Source organism: Balaenoptera physalus (genome assembly GCF_965194825.1).
Source record: "Balaenoptera physalus genome assembly, chromosome: 3".
Lineage (NCBI taxonomy): Eukaryota > Metazoa > Chordata > Mammalia > Artiodactyla > Balaenopteridae > Balaenoptera > Balaenoptera physalus.
The window spans coordinates 72,272,320-72,293,677 of record NC_138890.1 but is presented as its reverse complement, the minus strand read 5'-3'; the positions used below and the strand labels follow the sequence as shown (position 1 = coordinate 72,293,677).

At 41.6% G+C, this 21,358-nt stretch overlaps 1 protein-coding gene across 5 annotated transcripts in view; it reads left to right on the top strand.

Moving 5' to 3' along the window:
* Positions 1 to 21,358, top strand: part of MEGF10 (multiple EGF like domains 10) — a 363,967-nt gene that overhangs the window by 57,107 nt on the left and 285,502 nt on the right. The window lies entirely within an intron of this gene.

Below are 21,358 nucleotides of genomic sequence, written 5' to 3'. Positions count from 1 at the left end.
AAGCCTCCCTAGTGAGGAGCTTAGATAGTCATCTAGTTGTCAGACCAACACAGGCTGGGAGCTGGTTGAGAAGCAGGCCACGCCTGGGAGTCTGATTCAGCAGCTCTGCATGGAATCCAGAGAATCTCTGCTGGGAAACCACTGGACCAGATCAGTGGACTCCACGGTGGAGGGAAGAATGAAGAGGACAACTCCTTCATATTTACATTTTTATCTAAAAGTTAAAAAAAGGAAGTAAGCTTACTAATGTTTGAGGTCTGGTGAATCAGATGGTCCCATCTCACAACTGAGATGCCACATAGGATACTATAGGCAGAACAGGAGTACTCCAGCACTGAAAGTTGCAGCAGTATCTTCATTGTTCATTCACATTAACATGTTTCCATATATTGTAGTTTATTGGGACATGTTAAAGAAATTTATGGATGATATTATTTTAAATAACAGAATTGCAAATAGTAGAGTCTTTACAATATTTTGAATGAAATGGGTAATAACCATGACAATCTTTTGTGTCACAGAGAGGTTTGTAGCTTATCTTGGGTCAAAATAATTAAAGCATAGTCAAACATAAAGTTGTGCTTTTTTTTTTTTTATGAAAAGACGTGTTTCCAATTATGCTGATCTTCTGTGATGACAACTAGCTGTTGGTAGTAGAACTCTTGGCAGAAATTTTTGTAAAGCAAAACACACTTCATACGTTCCATTTATATAGGGTTTAGTATGGGCCTGGTGTTGTTCTGTTTTAATGAGTTAAGTCACTGATTCTTCACACAGTCTTAGAAGGTAGAGACTGCCAACTCCTTTTTATAGATGAGGAAAATGAGGCACAGAAAGGTGAAGTGACTTCCCCAAGATCACTCAGTTAATGAAAGAGTGGAGTTTAAATGAAGGCCTTTAATCAGTCAACTAAACTAATTTACTCCTTCTCTAAAATGAGAAATCAGATGTTTTTTGACAGTAACTTGTGCTTTGGAGAAAGCATTTTGAAAATAATGGCTGAAAATGTTTCCATTATTAATGTTATTTTTGTTGCCAAAGCTGTATAAGTGTTTAAACTTTAAAAACCATAACATCACAAACTCAGAAAATTTAGAAATAGAATTTCAAAACTGATTTAAAAATGAAGAGTTTCAGTATATTTTGAGCTCATTTATTAAATATGTAAAACCACAGTAAGTTTCAGTTTGTTGACAAGAACAAATGATAGAGCAGGAAAAATATAAATTTACTAGCAAATTTCTATAAAAACTTTCACATAATTGGTGAATGAGATTAGAAATAAGTTTCATAATTTAGTAAGCCCAGCCAGCATTTTTTTCCCCATTTTGTTGGATATATTTTTGAGAAGTAGCTTTCTCACCAGTGGCAGCCATTAAAGCAGTGCCAAACTATCAAATCCCAGCATCACAAAGTATTAAACTAAGATTTAAAAAAATAATGAATCATATTCATTTGCATTATTCTCAACAGAGAAATGTTATCAATAGAGGTGTCTTTTTAGTGAGAGAAAAAAATTCTTTGTTCCTATTAATAAAATATAATAAAATAAAAATTATTTTAAAACATTTTATCTCCACGTTACATGTTACCTTTTTAAATTTTCTCATTTTGTGGCTTTAAAGATTGTAATATATTGATACAATAGTGTGTGTGTGTGTGTGTGTGTGTGTGTGTATATATATATATATATATATATATATATATATATATAAAACATATAAGTGAATATATAAAAATAACAGGGTGCATGCTCAGATAGTTTACTGAGATGGGCCCATGGTCAGCAAAGGTCAGAGCGGGGTTGGAGACCACTGGATGTGATGTCCTTCAAGGTCCATTCCCTAGTTTGGAATCTTCAATTCTCAGGTAAATGCTCTGTTCTTATTTGGTGGGTGATAAAACCTAAGTGCCAGAAAGACACTTCCCTCCAGGGCAGGCAGCACCTCATTATCCAGCTCACTGCCCAAAATCCTGTCATAAAAAAACAAAAAACAAAAAACAAGGCTAAAGACCCACATTTCTGAGTCAACTTGATTTAAGACTTGGAGCTCTATGTGTATTGTACAACATCTAATGCACTGTTGATACCCAATAAATAAGAAATCATGATGTTAATAATTAAAATTTGATGTTACTGCCCCTGTGAAATGATTTTCTGAAGAATTATTCCCTATTCACTCATGAAGAAAAACGACAGGTAGAGACAGAGCAATAGCTTTTAAGAAAATTTAGTTCCAGCTACTCTGCCCGTGGTTTTACTCCCCCATCTTTGGTAAATCTGATGAATAACTGAGCAAGACAGACCCAGAACCAGCCTAAGCTGCTCCATACCCCCCCAACCTTTTGTCTTTCAGTGTTTAGGTGGGAATGTCTAGGATGTTGAATTGTATGATTTTAAAGTGCTGACAAACATTAATTAACTAGGGGTACTTCTTTGTTTGAAGAGAGTTATGTCTAATTGTGAATATGTCTCCAATTATCTGCTCTCCTTTTTTGACTGTATTATTATCTGAAATCTGCAGTATCTAATTTGCTTGTACATTTATTTTAGTATGCTTTTTGAAATAGGTGGCAACCGTGAAAAAATGGACATATAGTCACCTTAATGAGACAAATCATAATTGTACAAGATTTATGTTTATGCTTATGTATGTGCATACATGTATTTACACACACACATACACACACACATCCTTACTTCTATTTGTAACCTGTCCCCTTTCAAGGTGTGAATTTTGACAGTTGTCATACCCACATTGAACTGGACTTCATTCCTTCTGAGCTGAGATTTTGTTGAGATTTGTTTAACAGCAGAAATCAGAAAAGTGCTCCAGAAAAGTAAATTAATCCTCCTGCAGAAGCGAGTGTAATTAATCATGAGAGAAAACCGGCCATGCATGTCAACAGAGTCCAGAGAATTAGCTGAGCCTTATTGATTCATTACCTACCATGGATCCCTCCTCCCACCCCATGCAGGAAGAGAGGTGACATGCAGACGGCAGCCATACCTGACACTGGCAGCATGGACCTGGAGACCAGATGGATTACAAACTGCAAGAGATGCTGGGCTCGTGTTTTGGCATAAGCAGCGCACACTGTTAATTAGGAGCATAGCTTTGAACAACGTCTTAAATAATTAGCCAGAGCAGGTATGTGCTTGTGCAGGAGCGGATTACAGATTTTTCTGTTGCTTAGAGAAATTTTCTCTAGCAACAAAGGAACAAAATGTATATTAATCTACAACTGCAGGACTTACATTTATTATGAATTTCAAAGTAAGCTTCTAAGAAAACCATCTACCAAAACCTTCTAGACATAACAGTAGTGTATAAATACTGATGTTGATGTCACGCCTAGCCTAGTGTCTGCACTGCTAATCAGATTTTAGAGGCAGTGTTATATGGTGGACGTAACAGACTTTCGTGTCAAACAGACCCAAATTCAAGGCCTGCCTTTACCATTTACTAGCTCTGTTAGACACAGCAGATTTTAAAATCCTCATAAGTAAGATAGGAATCATAGTACTTGTTACGGGCTGAATTGTGTCCCCCCCAAATTCGTATGTTGAAGTCCTAACCCCCAGTGCCTCAGAATGTGACTGGATTTGGAGATAGGGTTTTTATTTTTTTTAATTTTTTTTAAAATTCTTTTTTAAAAAATTTTTATTGGAGTATAGTTGATTTACAATGTTGTGTTAGTTTCAGGAGTACAGCAAAGTGAATCAGTTATACATATACATATGTCCACTCTTTTTTTTAGATTCTTTTCCCATATTGGCCATTACAGAGTATTGAGTAGAATTCCCTGTGCTATACAGCAGGTTCTTATTAGTTATCTATTCTATATATAGTAGTGTGTATATGTCAATCCCAGTGTTCCAATTTATCCCTCCCCCTCTTTATCCCCTGGTAACCATAAGTTTGTTTTCTTTTTTTTTTTTTAACTGGGATATAGTTGTTTTACAATGTTGTGTTAGTTTCTACTGTACAACAAAGTGGAGTTCCATGTGCTATACAGTATGCTCTTATTAGTTATCTATTTTATACACATTAGTGTATATATGTCAATCCCAGTCTCCCAGTTCATCCCACCCCCCACCCCCTGCTTTTCCCCCTTGGTGTCCATACATTTGTTTTCTACATCTGCGTCCTCTATTTCTGCCTTGCAAACTGGTTCATCTGTACCATTTTTGTAGATTCCACATATATGCGCTAATATACGATATTTGTTTTTCTCTTTCTTACTGACTTCACTCTGTATGACAGTCTCTAGGTCCATCCACATCTCTACAAATGACCCAATTTCGTTCCTTTTTATGGCTGAGTAATATTCCATTGTATATATGTACCACATCTTTTTTATCCATTTGTCTGTCGATGGACATTTAGGTTGCTTCCATGTCCTGGCTATTGTAAATAGTGCTGCAATGAACATTGGGGTGCATGTATCTTTTTGAGTTATGGTTTTCTCTGGGTATATGCCCAGTGGTGGGCTTGCTGGGTCATATGGTAATTCTATTTTTAGTTTTTTAAGGAACCTCCATACTGTTCTCCATAGTGGCTGTATCAATTTACATTCCCACCAACAGTGCAAGGGGGTTCCCTTTTCTCCACAGAAGATAGGTTTTTTTTTTTTTTAATTAATTAATTAATTTTATTTTATTTATTTTTGGCTGTGTTGGGTCTTCGTTGCTGCCTGCATGCTTTCTCTAGTTGTGGCGAGCGGGGGCTACTCTTCGTTGCAGTGTGTGGGCTTCTCATGGTGGTGGCTTCTCTTGTTGCAGAGCATGGGCTCTAGGCATGCGAGCTTCAGTAGTTTCAGCATGCTGGCTCAGTAGTTGTGGCTCGTGGGCTCTAGAGCGCAGGCTCAGTAGTTGTGGTGCACTGGCTTAGTTGCTCAGCGGCATGTGGGATCTTCCCGGACCAGGGCTTGAACCCGTGTCCCCTGCATTGGCAGGTGGATTCTTCACTACTGTGCCACCAGGGAAGCCCAGAGGTAGGGTTAAAGAGGTAGAATGAAGCTGTTAGGGTAGGCCCTAATCCAATCTGACTGGTGTCCTTATAAGAAAAGGAAATTGGACACACACAAGAGTCTCCAGGGATGCAGATGTACAGAGGGAAGACCATGTGAAGAGGCAGCAGGAGGGTTGCCATCTGCAAGCCAAGGAGAGAGGCCTGGAGGACATCCTTCCATTATGACCCCAAGAGGAAACCAACCTGCTGTCACCTTCATCTTGGACTTCCAGCCTCCAGACCACTGAGATAATGTATTTCTGTTGTTGAAGCCACCCAGTCTGTGATATTTTGTTATGGCAGCCCTAGGAAACTAATACAGGACTTGTTATAGGGTAATTGTGCAGATAAATGGGGTAATTTTTGTATAGGGTCTGCATATGTCCTTAATAAATGACCATTGCTATTATCATGTAAATATTCAGTAAATATCATCTCCCTTCTCTTCCTCACTGAAGAAGTTGTCCTTTGCCAGGATTCCTCACCATGCCCCTGTGGTATCTGTTTGAAATTGGACTTGGGGCAGTATGGTTCTTTCCCTTGTATCCAAGAGGATGCTGCCAACACGACCTCTTTATGGAGCAGTAAGCCACCTCTCCCCAAACACCCCTCTTATCTCTGTTCTGGATTCTTCCCTCTGGCTTTTTTCAGGTTTAGCTCCAGGAGCTAGTGCCTCCTCTGGGATAGGCTTTCTGAGTAGGTAAATCCACCTTCTTCTGCCAGTTCAAAATCTACAAAGGAAGGGTTGTCTGCCAATGGTGGAGATCATGGTAAAGAGAGAGTGAGAATATCTCATTGGATACTGGTGGTGTCATATATTTCTGCACTTCTTTCGTTGACATGAAGAGGTGGATACCTAATGGCTCCACAGTTTGTGCAAAGTCAAAGTAGATGTCATCTTAGAAACAAACATGAATATCTGTGAGGTTCCCACTCTGATGCTTGGCTTTGGAGCCAGGTAAATTAACACAACCCCATGGTCACAATACTTATGCCCCAATTCCAGACAGAAACAGTTGGTAACTCACAGCCCTGCTGCTGCTGCTGGCCTCATGTCCAGACTCTTGTCTGGAAGGCAGTGTGTGCCACTGCCTGGTCTCCTCCTGGGCTGACAGGGGAGAAACTGCCATGATGACAGCATGGCAAATGAAACCTGGTCCGGGCTATGCACAGGTGTTACTTTTAAGATGTTTAGGAGGTAAGGTATTCTTCAGGCATGGAATTCAGAAGAGTTCTCTTTCTTCTATGGGCCAAGAAGTTTGTTGGCTGCAACCGTTTGTGTATTCATTAAATTGACAAACATTTACTGCAAGCCTACCAACTGCAAACCACTGAAATACTCTCTGAGGAGAATAATAATAATAATAGTAACAATAATAAATAGTTTATTATGTCCTAGGCTCTGGGCTAGGCCCTTTACATATTATTATTGATTTTATTGATAACATTTGTTCAATGTCTGCTGTGTAGTAGGAACTGTGCTAAACAGTCTGCATGCATTTTATTCTTATAATACCTCATGAGGGGAGGTACTCTTGGTCTCATTTCACAGGTGGGAAAGCTGAGATTCGGGTGATGCTGAAGGTCACATAGCTGGTACATGCTGAAGCCAGGGGTAAAACTTAGGTTGTTCTGATCCCAAAGTGTATTCTTGCTTTATTTGGTTGTCGAAAAGATAGTTGAGAAAGAAACATTCTTTGATAATCGAGGCCCCTTGTGCGTTATGCTTGGAAGTCACTCTCAAGAAGAACATTCTATAAACAATGCTAGCTTTATTTCACCAAATCACGTGTCTGGTGTGGTTTTCAGACTATTGCTCAAATCTCCACCCCGCACCCTGCAACCAGCTTTTCATGGACATTTGAGAGCTATTACTTTGGGTTAAGGCTGTGCCCAGTGGTGTGGGGGGGGGGGATGTTTATGCCATTATGTCATTTGCACCTTCAGGTGAGAGTGTTTGCCATGCCATATTCTCTTGGGGGTGCTGGAAAGGTCAGTGCATGTTGATAGGGGGAAATAGGGCCACAGGATGTGTGAATGTCTGAGGTGCAGGCCCCTCCAGGACAGAGCATACAGTGAGGCTCAAGTCTTCTGAGGGACTAGCTGGTTGGTGTCACTGTGAGCTGGGATTTCCTGAAGCTCAAGGCTGCTCTCTTTCCAAATCCATCTAATCTCTAGATGGATGATGGCTTAGATAGAAATGTTAGGAAGTAGGCAGAGTCAAGCTGTTTGTGAATAAAAGAAAACTCCAAATCTCTGAAATTAATCTAACCATGGTCATGTCTACCTACATGAGACCCATTTGAATGGAGATATGATCCTCTCTGTTTAATCCAACTACAACCTATTACTACTAAAACTAATGTTTATATCATGCTGACCATCTACAAAGCACTTTTATAGGCATCAGCTCATTTGATTATTCCAGCAAACTTTGGGATGGATCATTTTCTTCCTTTTCCCTCTAAGGGAACAGAGGCTCACATCGTTGAGTGATTTGCCCAGGGTCACAGGGCCAGACTGCGGGTCATGTGAAGGGAAGCACACCTCATTTTTGGACAAAGCCAGAACTTCTTGGCCACATCAAGCTGCCTCCTTGACTGAACGCTCATTCCCCTTGTGGAAACCTGAAAATGCTGGGCTCCCAAATCACAGACAAGTTTCAATAAACAAAAAGGCTGGCGAAAGTCTATCTACTCCTCCTGGGTATACACAGTCAGTCTGAAGGCCTAAATCATGGAAGCACTCCCTCTAACTCTGCTCTCACTGGAGATGACTCTCAAGGCTTTGCAGCTGGTTGAGTCAGCTCCGCTGCTGAGTGGGTGGAGCAGATATAGTCAGTGCTCTGGCCTGATTCCTCAGATCTCTCCTTACTGTTTGTGTGCGCCAGTGGGTTTGGTATGATTTGCTTTCAGCGGTCAGGACTGTGGCTTTTTTTTCCCAGGTGACGGCCCTGACTGACAGACGTGGCAGTACCTCTGGTTGGATGACTGTGAGGTGGAGCTAACGTTCCAGAGCTCCCCTGTAGGATCTGGTGAAGTCACTCCGGGAGTGTCTACCTAAGATCACACCTTTGCTTGATTTCCTGCCCTTTCCAGTCCTGCTTCCCTCAACCCCTATCAGTGGCCTCTGGGAGGTCTTCCTGGATAAATCACTTGCACTTGAATCCTTGTCTCTAATTCTGCTTCTAGAGACCCTGACCTAAAATAGAGTATCAGAAGTATATTCTAGAATCTTTCAGGTGCCCTAGTTTGGTGTTTATTTTCACATCTTCGATTAAGCAGTTTTGATGTTTATTAGTTGTCCGACCTTAAATTATTTAAAATCTCCGAGCCTCTTTTGGCATCTCTAACACGGGGATAATCACACCTGCCTCTCAGGGCCGTGGTAGGGATTTAATGAGACAAGGTAGGTGAAGCACTTAATATTTATAGGTGGTGTTCAGATATTATTACCTATTCTTCTAATATTCTGTGTGGAAATTTCTCTAGTGACATTGGATCAAAGTCACAGAATAATTCTACAATGGTGCAGCCTTGTATCTCTGTGAATGTCATAGACTTAGAGACAAAAGCTGTTTATAGCATGTAATCCAAGTGTCTCAGGATTTAGCAGCTGCTGATTGCAAATGCAGTCACATCATATTAAACCCCAAATGTCAATAGCAGCAAGCAAACCCCTATTTGACTCAAAGAAGCCCAGTCATTTACAGAGCCCCTCCGAGGTGTGCTCACATATGTCCACAATCATTCCACGCTGCTGTTTGCCGAGCCTGGATGTACAGATTTATGTCCCATCGTTTGCACAGAGCTGCTGATCCCAGCCTACTGCTCTTCTCCTGTCAGCGCTGTCAGGTGCTGCTAGGGAAGATGGAGAGCCCCACACCTAATGTCATTTTCACAGTGGAGCAAACCCACTGCCCCCTAAGGCCTAAGATCCTCATTATTGTTTTTGTGAGGATGGGAGGATCTTTCTTTTTTATTTTTTGTGCTCAGCTGGGAGAGGTATGGCCAGGTTGCTTGAGCCCTCTGTGACTGCTGATAAAGTTCATTCATCTGCAGATGGTAGTGCCAGGACTTGACAGCAGCCGGGCCCCATAATATGCACAGACTCTGTTAAAGCTGGAAACCCACTGCCCCTAGCATGAAGAATCAGGAATCTCTCCACTGTGCCTCAAGGTCGGGACCCCGATGGCCACCACATCTGATAGCCACCAAATGAACAGAATGCTCCTTTTTCTTTGTGTGTGTGTGTTGGCAGGGTTGGGGATGGAGTGAGGTACAGGGGTGGGAAAGCAGGAACAGTGAAAAGTACCCATAATGAGTTCACCAGAGCCAGAAGAGTTTCAGAATTTATTCATTTATTCATTTTTGGCTGTGTTGGGTCTTTGGTGCTGTGTGCAGGCTTTCTCTAGTTGCGGCGAGCGGGAGCTACTCTTCGATGCGGTGCGCGGCCTTCTCATTGCGGTGGCTTCTCTTGTTGCGGAGCTCGGGCTTGAGGCACACGGGCTTCAGTAGTTGTGAAGCATGGGCTCAGTAGTTGTGGCTTGCGGGCTCTAGAGCGCAGGCTCACTAGTTGTGGCGCACAGGCTTAGTTGCTCCATAGCATGTGGGATCTTCCCGGACCAGGGATCGAATCTGTGACCCCCGCATTCGCAGGCGTATTCTTAACCACTGTGCCACGAGGGAAGTCCCAAAAGAGTTTCAGAATTTTTTAATATTTTCAATTAACACACAGAACCCTTTTCTCCTCAGGATAAACACATGCTGTCAATCTCCTTGAGTGGCAATGAGTTCTTGAACCTGCCACCACCTATAACCATAATCACCTGTCCCTCCAAATTCAAGCCCTGTTGCTTGTCTTAGAGCACAGATAAAGCAATTACTATTTAAAACCACAAGTGGCTGCAGCAGCTTCAGCCTGTAAGTAAGTAGCATAATTTCTCTCTGGAGTAAGTAGCCTTTTATTTAAGCAAAGATGAGGCCCGCGGGGCATGATTTGGAAGGAGGAATTGAAACAGAGAGATAGCTAAACCTATCAGCATAAAAAATAAACAAGGATTTTCTGGGGAGAAGAGCCGAGAAAGGAGAAGAAGGGAACAGGAGCCGCAAGGGATTAAACCGCAGTGTGGAGGCCATGGGTCTCTGAGAACAGCATGCGTTAGACATTACCAGTGGCCAAAGGATGTTCAAAGGTGAGGATGTTTTGTGTTTCATTTTAAGCTGCTTGCTCTGTGCTGAAAAGTAATTGCCTGAGGTGAGGCCTTGTGCCAGTGGTGTTTCTGGGAAAATCAAGGGAAAGAGTCTGTTACTGATCTAAGAACTAGAACGCAGAGCAAATGGAGCAGCCCTGGGACTGGCTGGGGAGAGAGAGGGAGACTTTTACTATGGAAAGGAGAAATCAGAGGGAGAGCCTCTGGGGAGTCATGGCGTCATGGATTTCCATTAACCATAGGGAGGGAGGGTGTCAGCCCATTTAATGTAATTCTCAGAGGACAAGGTGACCTCAACTAGTATCTGGATGACAGCCTAACTAACCCCCCTTGTCATCTGACTGTCACCCACCCCAGCCCATCGAACATGGCTGTATATATCTGATTCCCAGTTTGTTTCTGGGTTTTTGCCCTGTAAGGAAGCTCCTCAGATCCCAAATAAGTCACTGGATGCAAATGGCTAAGTGGGAGGGAAAGCGTGTGTAACTGATACGGTGACTGAGCAAGACTCATGGGGTGTGATCATACAGCAACTTTATTTTGTCTCCCACAACCATTGGAAAAATTGTTTTGGTTACCAAATACAATCTTTATTCAAAAAGTCCGGCTCATAAAATAACAAACACTCCAAGCTTGATTTGAAGTCAAATCTTCTCCCTTCCCCAGTTAAGCCTGCAGAGGTGGGGAGCTGGGGTCCTTGCCACGTCTTCCTTTGCTAGAATCTGTTTCTGCTCTTCCAGGGCTTGAATACAGTAGGGGAAGAGCGAGAGTTGTTAATTGGGGCACAGAAAAGTTCTCATGTGACAGAAACTGTCTCGCGGGTTGGGTTTGTGGTCTGTGGGCTGGGCAGCCGTTTAAGTTAAGCTTTGGTTCTTTGGAGAACCCCATCACCGCGGGCCTTTCATCTGACGCTCCCTTGACCCAGGGGGAGGCATCTCCATTATGGCCGATTGCTTCCTCTTTCTGCAGCCCCCAGACATATTGCAATGTCCTTAGCTAGGGCCTCGTTGCCCCTCTGGGAAGTCTCACTGGACAGGACAGAAGCTGACCCCATGTTCATCCTTTGTTACATGACCCACTTCTGCCCATGGGAAATAGCGTCCATTTGCACCCTTGACAGACTCTGAGAGCGTAGGCTGCCCCACGCACTTATTCTTTGACTCATTTGTCAGCTCATTTTAAGTGAGAGTCAGACACCAGCTCACGCGTTCTTCAATTGCTCTCCTCAAGTATATGTCCCCCACCCTTCCCAACTTTACAGATGCAAAGGTTGCATAACACAGTTCTCTTCAAGGAAGACCTCTTTCCCCACGTCCTCTGAGTCCAGGTGTTTTTATGCCCTCTATATAAATGAAAAGTCTAAGATTTCTCACCCATACTTGTCACCAACTCTGACATTTCTGCGTGGAAATATAAAACAGTTTGGATTGTAGGATGTTGACTTTATGCTGTGGCTGAAATGTTCCCTCAGAAACCCCATTGCTCCTCTTTGTAATCTGACTTGCATGAGGGCCACCCACCCATCAGACATGGTGGTTTATGTCTGAGTTCCAACAGGATGATGGTTCAAGTCTTTTTTTCCTCAGGGAACTCTTCAATCCCAATGACAATAAGTGGATACAAATGGTTAAGGGGAGGGAGGCTGTTTCCTCAGTCATTCCCCAGAAACATTTGGGGCTCAGTGCCTGCCTCACTGAGCCTCCCTGTGACAATTAAAAAATGTCCAATTGTTCTCCTTTTTCACTCTTGGTGGAAGGACAGAAAGTGCTGAAGTGAAGGTATATCAGGATGCTTTTCTCTGACTGGTTTTGAAAATTTTTTCCTAAGTCTCATATAATGAACCTCACATGTTAGGATCTAGCAGAGTTTGGAGAAATACTGTAAGTCTGTGTAACCATAGAGCAAGGTAGAAAGTGATTTTCACCACTCTCTTGTTCTTCTCATCCTCTTACCTGGAAAATACCCCTTGATTCTCATTCAGACTGATCTTTTCTTATACAATGTAGTGGCCTTCATTTTGAAGTTTTGAATTGAATATGATGCTTGGCTTAAAAGTTATGTTCTGAAGGATGTGAAAGTTACATCAAATTACAGATATATTTTGTGCAATGTGGTTGCTGGTATTGGTTGCCTGAAGCCAAAGAACCATGAAAGGTACACTAAGAAATAGGGCCTGTATTTTGCCAATGTGTTATTTGAGATATAGCTCTCCTTCTAAGTTGGCCAACTAGGTTGAGATTAATGAGGAAGGTGGTGTGTGTGTGTGGGTGCGAGGGTGGGTGGGTGGTTGTGTGTGTGTGTGCGTGCGCATACATTTCATTCACCCAATCAATTCCAGTGAGATAATACAGAAGTGGCCATAAGGGAGAAGAAGTAGACAATGGGCACAGATAACCTCCTGTTCCATTCAGTGGCGTTAATTAGTAATGAGCATAATATTCATTTTTTTTTAAAAAAAAGGTTAGGCAGTGTGGTTTAGTAAAACAAAGAAACACCAAATGGAAACCTCGCTGCCATTTACTTAGAATCTGAAACCTTGGTTGCTAGTTCTACCTCCAGCTGGTACTGGCCATAGGACCCTAGACAAATTACTTCTTTGAGCCTCAGGTTTCTGCATCTATAAAATGGTGAAAAACCTATCTACTGTGTGGAACTGTCACTTAAAGGAGACACTGTTCAGGAAGTTCTCTGTGAACTGTACAATGGCACCTGGTGTGATGGGTCATGGCCAGGTAATGGTTGAGTTGACTGGAGATGAGAAGATCTGACACTGGCAGCTCAGGGCCTTGAATCAGGTTTTCAATTTCAATTTGAGTGTGAACCCACTGTCTGTACTGACACAGCACAAAGCCAGGGGCAGATTTGACAGTGATTTGTTTAATTTGATTGATGAGGGCTGCAAAACTGGGTCATTCAGTCTGCAAAGTATCTAGGCTATAACGATCTGATATTGACTGTCTACATTCATCAAACTAAGTGGATAATTAGCATTTGACTTTGTGATGTATAGACAGTAATTGTGGCTCTTTCTCAATTAAACATCTCATTCAAAGTCGTGACTTTGGTTGTCACGTCTGTGCAGATGATTTCCACATTTGTTTGTACCTCCAGCTCTGGCTTCTTTCTTAAAAAACTATTTCATTTTTCCGTCAGTCACCAGGCATCTTCTGTAGCCTCTCTTCAACATATGCTCCTTCCCAAATCTTCTCTCCATCTGTAGTCCTCATTTCAGCCAGTCTCAAACTCTCAATGTTAACTCTGACCCCTCCCTACTCCACCCCTTCCACATGCCATCAGATGCCAGACTCTATCAATTCTACCTATGAAATATCTTGAAATCGTTTTACTTCTGTCTAATTCTGCAGCCTTGCTATGCTATGATTTCATCAAGGCCCAGCCTATGATTACAGAAACCCTGTAATTGGCCTCCCTTTTCTGGGATGTTCTCATTCCAATCCATCCTATACATTAACCCTCTCATCTTTTCTTCTGCTCCAGAATCCCCTGGAGGATTCTCACTGCCTTAAGCAATGGAGCCCGTAGCCTTCCACCTGGCCTTCTCAGCATGGCAAGGCCTGGCTCTAACTGGTCTTTCCAACTTCATCGTCTCCTGCTCCCCTTCCTGCCCAGTCCTGAGTGTTCTATCCCTGGTTCCCTGTGCTGACTCATGGCCTCCCAGATGCTGTTCTGTTTTCACACAGGTCCCTTCTCTGGAAGATTCCTCCCCTCATTTTAGCTCTCTAAACCTCACTCCAAATGCTACCTAACTTTCAAAGGTCATCACATACCTCTTCCTCACTGCCTTCCTTTAGGTTCCTGTTTAGAAAGAATCTCTCCATAATCTGTACTCCAGGCATGTTAACAAGATATGCCCTATTTTCTCCTCTCCAGACTGTAAGTTCCTCCAGGGCAGGATTTGTGCCAGGCATCTTTGTATTTACCAGGGGCCCCCAGATCTTGCCTCTAATTCTTGCTTCTTAAATAACTGTTGAATACATGAATGTCTGTAAAGAAAGCAAGTTTTCCAATATATTTGTTTCTTACTTTCTTGTGTTGGAAGCAACTTCTTATTTGAATATTGTAAACTCATGTGCTAGAATGTTTTGAGAATATGCAATATGCTCCTATGGCTTTTTTCTTTCTGATAATGTAGGTCCTTTATCAGTGGTATGTGGCACTAATTATAGGGGAGAGGAAAGGAAATTCTGGAAAGTAGTTCACTGAAGAGGAAAATGAACATGAAAATTCTAACTATAAATGGAATAAATATGTTTGCTGAGAAGGATGTCTTGAAAGGCAGTATTCTTCTAGGGCAATGCTGTTTTTAAGGGGAATACTATTGGGTTGGCAAAAAGTTCACTCGGGTTTTTCTGTAAAAACCTGAATGAACTTTTTGGACAATCCAATAATAATTTTAAAAAGCAGCATCTTGGAATTTTTTAGGAGAACTTGTAAGAACTGTAGAATAATCAAATCATTGAGAAATTGGGCCAGACTTTTCCTAGAATTCTATAGCCCATTGGATCTGACAAGAGAGGAAAAATTGGCTGTTGGGCTGGGGAAAAGGACTAATGGAGACAAATTACAGGAATGGTAATGGTTTCACCCCGAGGATAGATGGATGGTGTTTTAAAAGACCATCATGTCATACAGATGGTGAACTGCTGTTGTCACTCCCATCACACTGGGGAGCACAGCGGAAGAGAATATGGGCAAACCCAAGCATTGCATTTTGATGCAAAGGGTAGGATGAAAGATGGGATAAGTCTTGAGGATGGAGGTAGCATTTCATTTTGACACATTTCATAGTAATACAATAAAGTGTGTCTTTAATGCTTTATTTTTAGGTTCACCAAAAGAGCCCAAAGTCATGAAAATGTCCTGCACCAAGATCTCTCTAGGAGATCTGAGTTAGAGCTTTCTGATGATGCAGTGTTATCAGTGACTGAAGGAGAGCCTGATAAAGATCAATGCTCAGTATATTACTTTACACACAGTAGGCGTTAAGTTAAATGCTGTTGGGTAAAAAAACCAAGATTAACTCTTAAATATTCACAAAGGTTCAGATGTAATTCTGCCTAAAGTCAAGAGGATGAGCTCCATGTAGACAAAACATCTATGATTTTTAAGTAACTTTGCTATTTTCAATACATGTATAAATGTAAAAGTAAAGTTTTGTGATTAAGTTCACAACTCAAAAAAAAAAACTTTGGGCTTCCCTGGTGGCACAGTGGTTAAGAATCCGCCTGCCAATGCAGGGGACACAGGTTCGAGCCCTGGTCCGGGAAGATCCCACATGCCACGGAGCAACTAAGCCCGTGCGCCATAACTACTGAGCCTGCGCTCTAGAGCCCACATGCCACAACTACTGAAGCCCACGCGCCTAGAGCCCGTGCTCCGCAACAAGAGAAGCCACCGCAATGAGAAGCCTGCATACCGCAACGAAGACCCAACGCAACCAAAAATAAATAAATTAATTAATTAATTTTTTTAAAAAAAACAAACTTTGTGGAACTTGTGGTACAGAAAAATGTAGAGACTGTAATTATGTAGCCTATTGGGGTCCATTCTCTTTGGGGAATTGATTCCACTGTAATGGATTTTTAAAATTTTACAGAGACACTTTGTAAACTAAGATTGGGTTTGTTGGTCCTAATAGGGCCAAATTTAATTTCAGGGTCTCCGCCTCTCTCTTGTGTTCTCCCCACTTATTAAATGCGTGGGCTCAGGTTAAAAAGATAATCAAAGGACCAAGGGGAAGATAATATAAGGTCAACATCTTCTCCCCATTCCCACTTTCAGTTGCTTTCCAGTCTACTGAAGTTGTTCTTGTCAAGGCCACTCCAGGTGGCTAGATCCATTGGCCAATTTTTCCTCCATATCTTACTTGACTTCTCAGCAGTATTTGACACAACTGACATTACCTCTTTCATGAACTATTTTCCTCATTTTTCTTTCAGAACACTTTTCCTCCTACCTCAGGGGCTGATCTCCCTCAGTCTCCTTTATTGGATTATTCTCTTCTCCACAGCCTTGAAACATTAGTGGTTCCCACAGCTCAGGCCTTAAATCCCTTGTCTAGCTATAGTCACTCTCATTTCCATGACTCAAAACCATCTGTTGACTGATGACTCCGAAATATATGTATCCCCAACCCCATCTTCTTCCTGAACTCTCTTGACTTATATAAGCAACTGACTACCCCACATCTCCACTTGGATCCCAATAGACATATTCACCATTTTCTCTGTGTTCTAACGTAGATAAGTTCAGCTATTTTTACTTGCCTTAAAACTTTCAAGCTTCTAATTAAGCATATAAATGTTCAGAAGCACATATAATTATCATAAATACTGCAGTTTACTACATTCAAAAGAGGTGACTTGTTTAACCTTATACATTGTAGAAATTATAAGCCTAATTTTAAAATGATTAACTAAATATCAGAAACTAATACCATTCTTAAAAATTGCTACCTGTCTTTCACTGTCAGTATCCACATTATAAATAGTGGTGTGATTTTCAGGTGATTGCTGCATGCTTTCTTATTCATCCATTAGCGTGATTATGTTCCAACCCAAATCCAGCTGAAACCCAATGGAGTTTGCTTATGTAATTGACAATTTATGATTGTACAGCTTTTTACAATTTTTCTCTTATAATGTATCCCTTGAGATACACTGAGAACACTCAGTGAAATAAGGCAGGTATCATTTTTTTTTCCTGCCAAAAATTGAGGCTGAAAGAGACTTGGTGATTTGTCCTAATCACACAATATAAATGTTGTTGTTGCCTTTTGAACCCTGCGTCATCTGACTCCCAGCTCCATTCTTCTCCCAATACCTTAAGGTATTTCCCCTTCAAAGTAACATCGACGAAGTTTTTCAGGCAAAACACACAGTAAAGTCATGACAAGAAGGATCAATTTTTTAATTTATAATTTTCAGTGATTATCCATACTATTAAGAAAATTGCACTATCCCCTTGCCATTTTTCCAGAGTGAGCAACCTGCATTAGATATTCCTCTCTGTTGATGTTTCCTAGTTTTAAAAATTATCTTTAATTATCCAAAAGATAAACAAATAAAATGGAGAAATAGAGAAAGAAGCAAATAACATTAACTTTCAAATGAACATTCCAAGTGAAAAGAATTGATTTTCCACACACATTTGGGCTTATATTCTGATAAGCAGGAGATCAGTGTTCAGCTTCATGCTGTTTTTCTGAAGCCCCTTTATTTATTTTTCATTAATCTGTCTCCCTTGTGTGCCTGGTGCTCAGTAATCTGCTCATCTCCAGCGTGATCCATACTATAATCCATTGCTTCTCCTTCCATGCATTTTAATGAAGCCATTTTTACCTCCTTTATATAACTGCTGTCCTGATTTCATACTACAACCATTAGTATGGTTATGTCCTGATTTCATACTACAACCATTAGTAACCATTTCATACAATAACCATTCATTGTCACATCATTGAAAACAAATCTTTAGAGAAATAACTCAAAAAAATGGGATGGATACAGATTTCTGATTCCTTTTTTTTTTTTTTTTTTTTTAAGAGAGCTTTGTGAACTCAGCAGCATTTTCATCATTTCGTCTTCAGTAGATGCTCAGGGTTGGAAATAGATATCCGCTGAACACCAATCCAAGTGAGAAAAACATTGGCAGTCAGAATCTGTGTGCCAGAGCTGCTGGGTCCCTCTGTCCTCTTCATGCCCCATCACTTGGCTGGATGCTCTGAACTCCTGCCCCCTGCCCTGGGCTGCCCTTTCGGGAGGGCTTCTGTAGCTGTGGAACCATAGAAGACCTGTGTAAGAAGTACTTGCTTGTCATTGCTGTTTGGCTTCCGTCTTCCTGCTAGCTTGTCTTGCTCCTCTGTTTCCTGCCCATTGTTCTGGACTTGGACCTTCTGCTCTGCTCTGCTCACTGGCGTTTATGCATTCCAGGCCTGTATTTGTCTGCCTGGCTTCTGACCTTGCTCCCTGTGTGAGGTCTGATTCATGGCCTTGCCCTGACCCTGGTGTCCTGGCTAATGGCCTCTCCTGGCTGTTCTCAGGGGGCCAGGGTGCTCCCTGTTCTGAACTTCACCTTCCATGTCTCGCCTCAGCTTGCCTCTCCCTCCCTTCTCAATCTTGCCTTGGATTTCTGGGTCATTCATTCATTCAACAACCAACTACTAAATGCCCAATGTGTGCTGTTGATACAAAGATAAATAAGACAGGCTCTGCTCGTACAGAATTCACCAACTAGAGGATAAATCGGCCCCAAAAGAGGCAGATCCTGATTTTGTGAAGCTTATGTAAATTTGGGGGCCCTTGTTATGAAAAAGAATGCAAAGTTATGAATACACACTTAGGAAGAGGCCTTGGAAAGGGTCTATGTGAGCAAGATCCCTGAAACTTTATTACATAGTAAATTCACCTGTGTGGATAGATAATTTTTAAAAGGAGTTAAGTTCTGGGGTAGAACTATGCAGGGGACCAAGGAAGGGCGAGTAACCTACACCTGGATGTCAGGGATGGCTTCCTGGGGAGGTTACTGCCAATGAGTTTTATAGCTGAGTACTATTTAAGTAGATGAAGAAGAGAGGGAAGGAGAAAGAGGCAGACAAGGCCTTGCAGCAGAGGGTCCAGCATATAAACGTAGACTGTAATGAGTCCTGAGTGCTCCCAGCAGCTCTATTTTGCTGGAGGATCAAGTGAAGTTGGAGAAGGCAGTTGGTACTAAAACTCTGAGAATCTGTGCCACAGTAAGGCTCTTGGATTTTTCCTGTTGCTTAGGTTTTCATCTCAAACAAACCACTCTGGCAGGAGAATATGCAAGTGTGCATATCAGTTAGGAGATGTAGCAGTTGTTCAAGCAGCAGGTGACAGAGATATGAACTAAAGCTATAATAGCAGCAATAGAAAGAAGAGATGGGTCAAGATATATGTGGAAGATTAGATGTAGGGCCAGTGAAGAGTAAAGCGGAAGCTCGGGTGAATGTGAGGATGGCAGGACCATCATACGAAAAGGGGGTAGAGAGGACAATGGTTTAAAGGGATTTGATACGTTTAGTCTTAGGACAACTCATTGGAGGCGTTCTTTTAGAAAAATCATATCTGAGTCTGAGGCTGGAGGAGTCATGTGGGTAGTAGGTGCAGATTAAAGAAGTATCAGCATATAGGTAGTAATTGAAAGCAAGGGAATGAATGAGCTAACTCAGGTAAGTGTGGAGAGAAAGAAATGGAGGGTGGGATCCCAGGAAGGGCGCTTGGGAAGGTGTCGGAACAAGCCATAGGGAGGTCTGAGGAGGTTGGGAGAGTCCAGTGTCATAACAACCAAAAGAGTAAAACATGTCAACACGCCAAATGCTGCCATCTTGCAATAAGAAGACTGAAAAATGGGCATTGGATTTGTTGACAGGAAGTAATTGGAGATGAGGATGAGAGTAGTGATGAGAACAAGCCAGGTTTCAATAGGCTGAGCCCTGGATGAGAGGTGAGGAAGTAGTGATGAGTGTGGAACCCTGGGTGGAGATTTTTGCATGAGAAAATCATCCAATTAGCTCCATTCATTAGCATTAGCTCCAGTCACTAGAATCTAAGGGACTTTTTTTTTTTTTTTTTTGAGATGGGAGATACTTGAATATATATTTAAGATGGGAGAGATGCTTGAGCATTTTTATAGCCAGAGAGTTTAAATATTCAGAAGCTGGGATAGAATGTGGGATGGAATAAAGCCTTGTTCTCTGTGACCCTGTTTGCTTGTTTTCCTTGGGAACTCCCACTCCTGATCCTATTGCTCCTTCTAAGAGATGAAAATTGTCCCTTTCCAAGGTGGCTAATACAGATCTGGCTGGTTGGTCTTCAGATCTTTCAAGTTTTCTGTCAACTCTGAGGTTCAGTGATTGATTTATTGATGGTCCAAAGAAACATCGGTGTATTTGTCAGCCTACAGTGGTCTTGAGTCAGGCCACCTTGGAATGAGAACAGCAGAAAGCATAAAATGGGGTGAAAAGGAATTATCCTGACCCTCCAACATCCCTCTCCTTTGTAATCATTGTCCCCTCACTGACTTGCCTGGTAGGGAACAATTTGCTTCAAAGGGAAGAGCATTATCTAGGGGTAGAAAAAAAATCAAGAAATGGTCAGTTTGCTCTTGCTTCTGGAACCTCTGATTTAGGTCATTGTTAAAACCACTGGTATCCATTCTAGAGGCAAAGGAGATCAAAAGCTATATCCCAGAGGCCATCTCAAAGCCGTGAAACTGAGATCCCATTTGCTGGCAGCTGAGAGCAGCGCAAAGTTGGGCACTGACAATAAATGTGAAAATGCTTTATAAACCAGAACATGCTCTACAAATGCCAGCTATCACAATCCTTTCTGAAAGCTGTTTGCAGAAATATTTGCCTGAAGACCCCATAGTACTCAAAATAAAGCACCAGTAACTCAAAGGCAATTGTATTCCTTTTTAAAGCATATGTTTTACTGCAGCATGAGAAACTAAACCTCATTTTCTGCCCACTTGACAGACTTGGTGGAATCAAAGAGCTGGTCTCCCACCATCTCTCACGTATTGCCTGAGTATGTGCTGAAGTGGGCCTGCTAGCGATAACCAAACACAAAATGAAAAGCACTTTGCCACGGCGCTCCCCCCGACCCCCTGCCTTGACTGCTGTTTAAATGATAAATATCCAGTAAAAACCACAGTACTAGAGCCCAATTAGTATTAGTGTTAAAAAGACTTTCACCCATTTCAGGGAGAAAATGTGTATATACTACATAGTTATGATCAAGGGAATGATGAGCTATGGGCAAATAAAAAATAAAAAAACATTAGGACTCATGGTAGGTGACACATTTATCATTAGTACTCAGAGATACCCTGAAGTTAAAATAGGAACATTGTCTTGTGTGATCTGATTTTTAGAGACAAGGGAATCCAAACGCAGTTACTCTTTCCCAAACTCAATCATCCATATCTTACTTATTGAAACCTAATATGTATGATGATGATTCTATTTCTCTAATTCAAGGCTTTGCTCTTTGCTAAAACAAATTCTTGGGGGAAGCAGCATTTAAAAGTTCTCATCATTATCCCCTAAATGTAAATGAGTTTCTGTTTTTTTCTCTTAAGTAGGAGG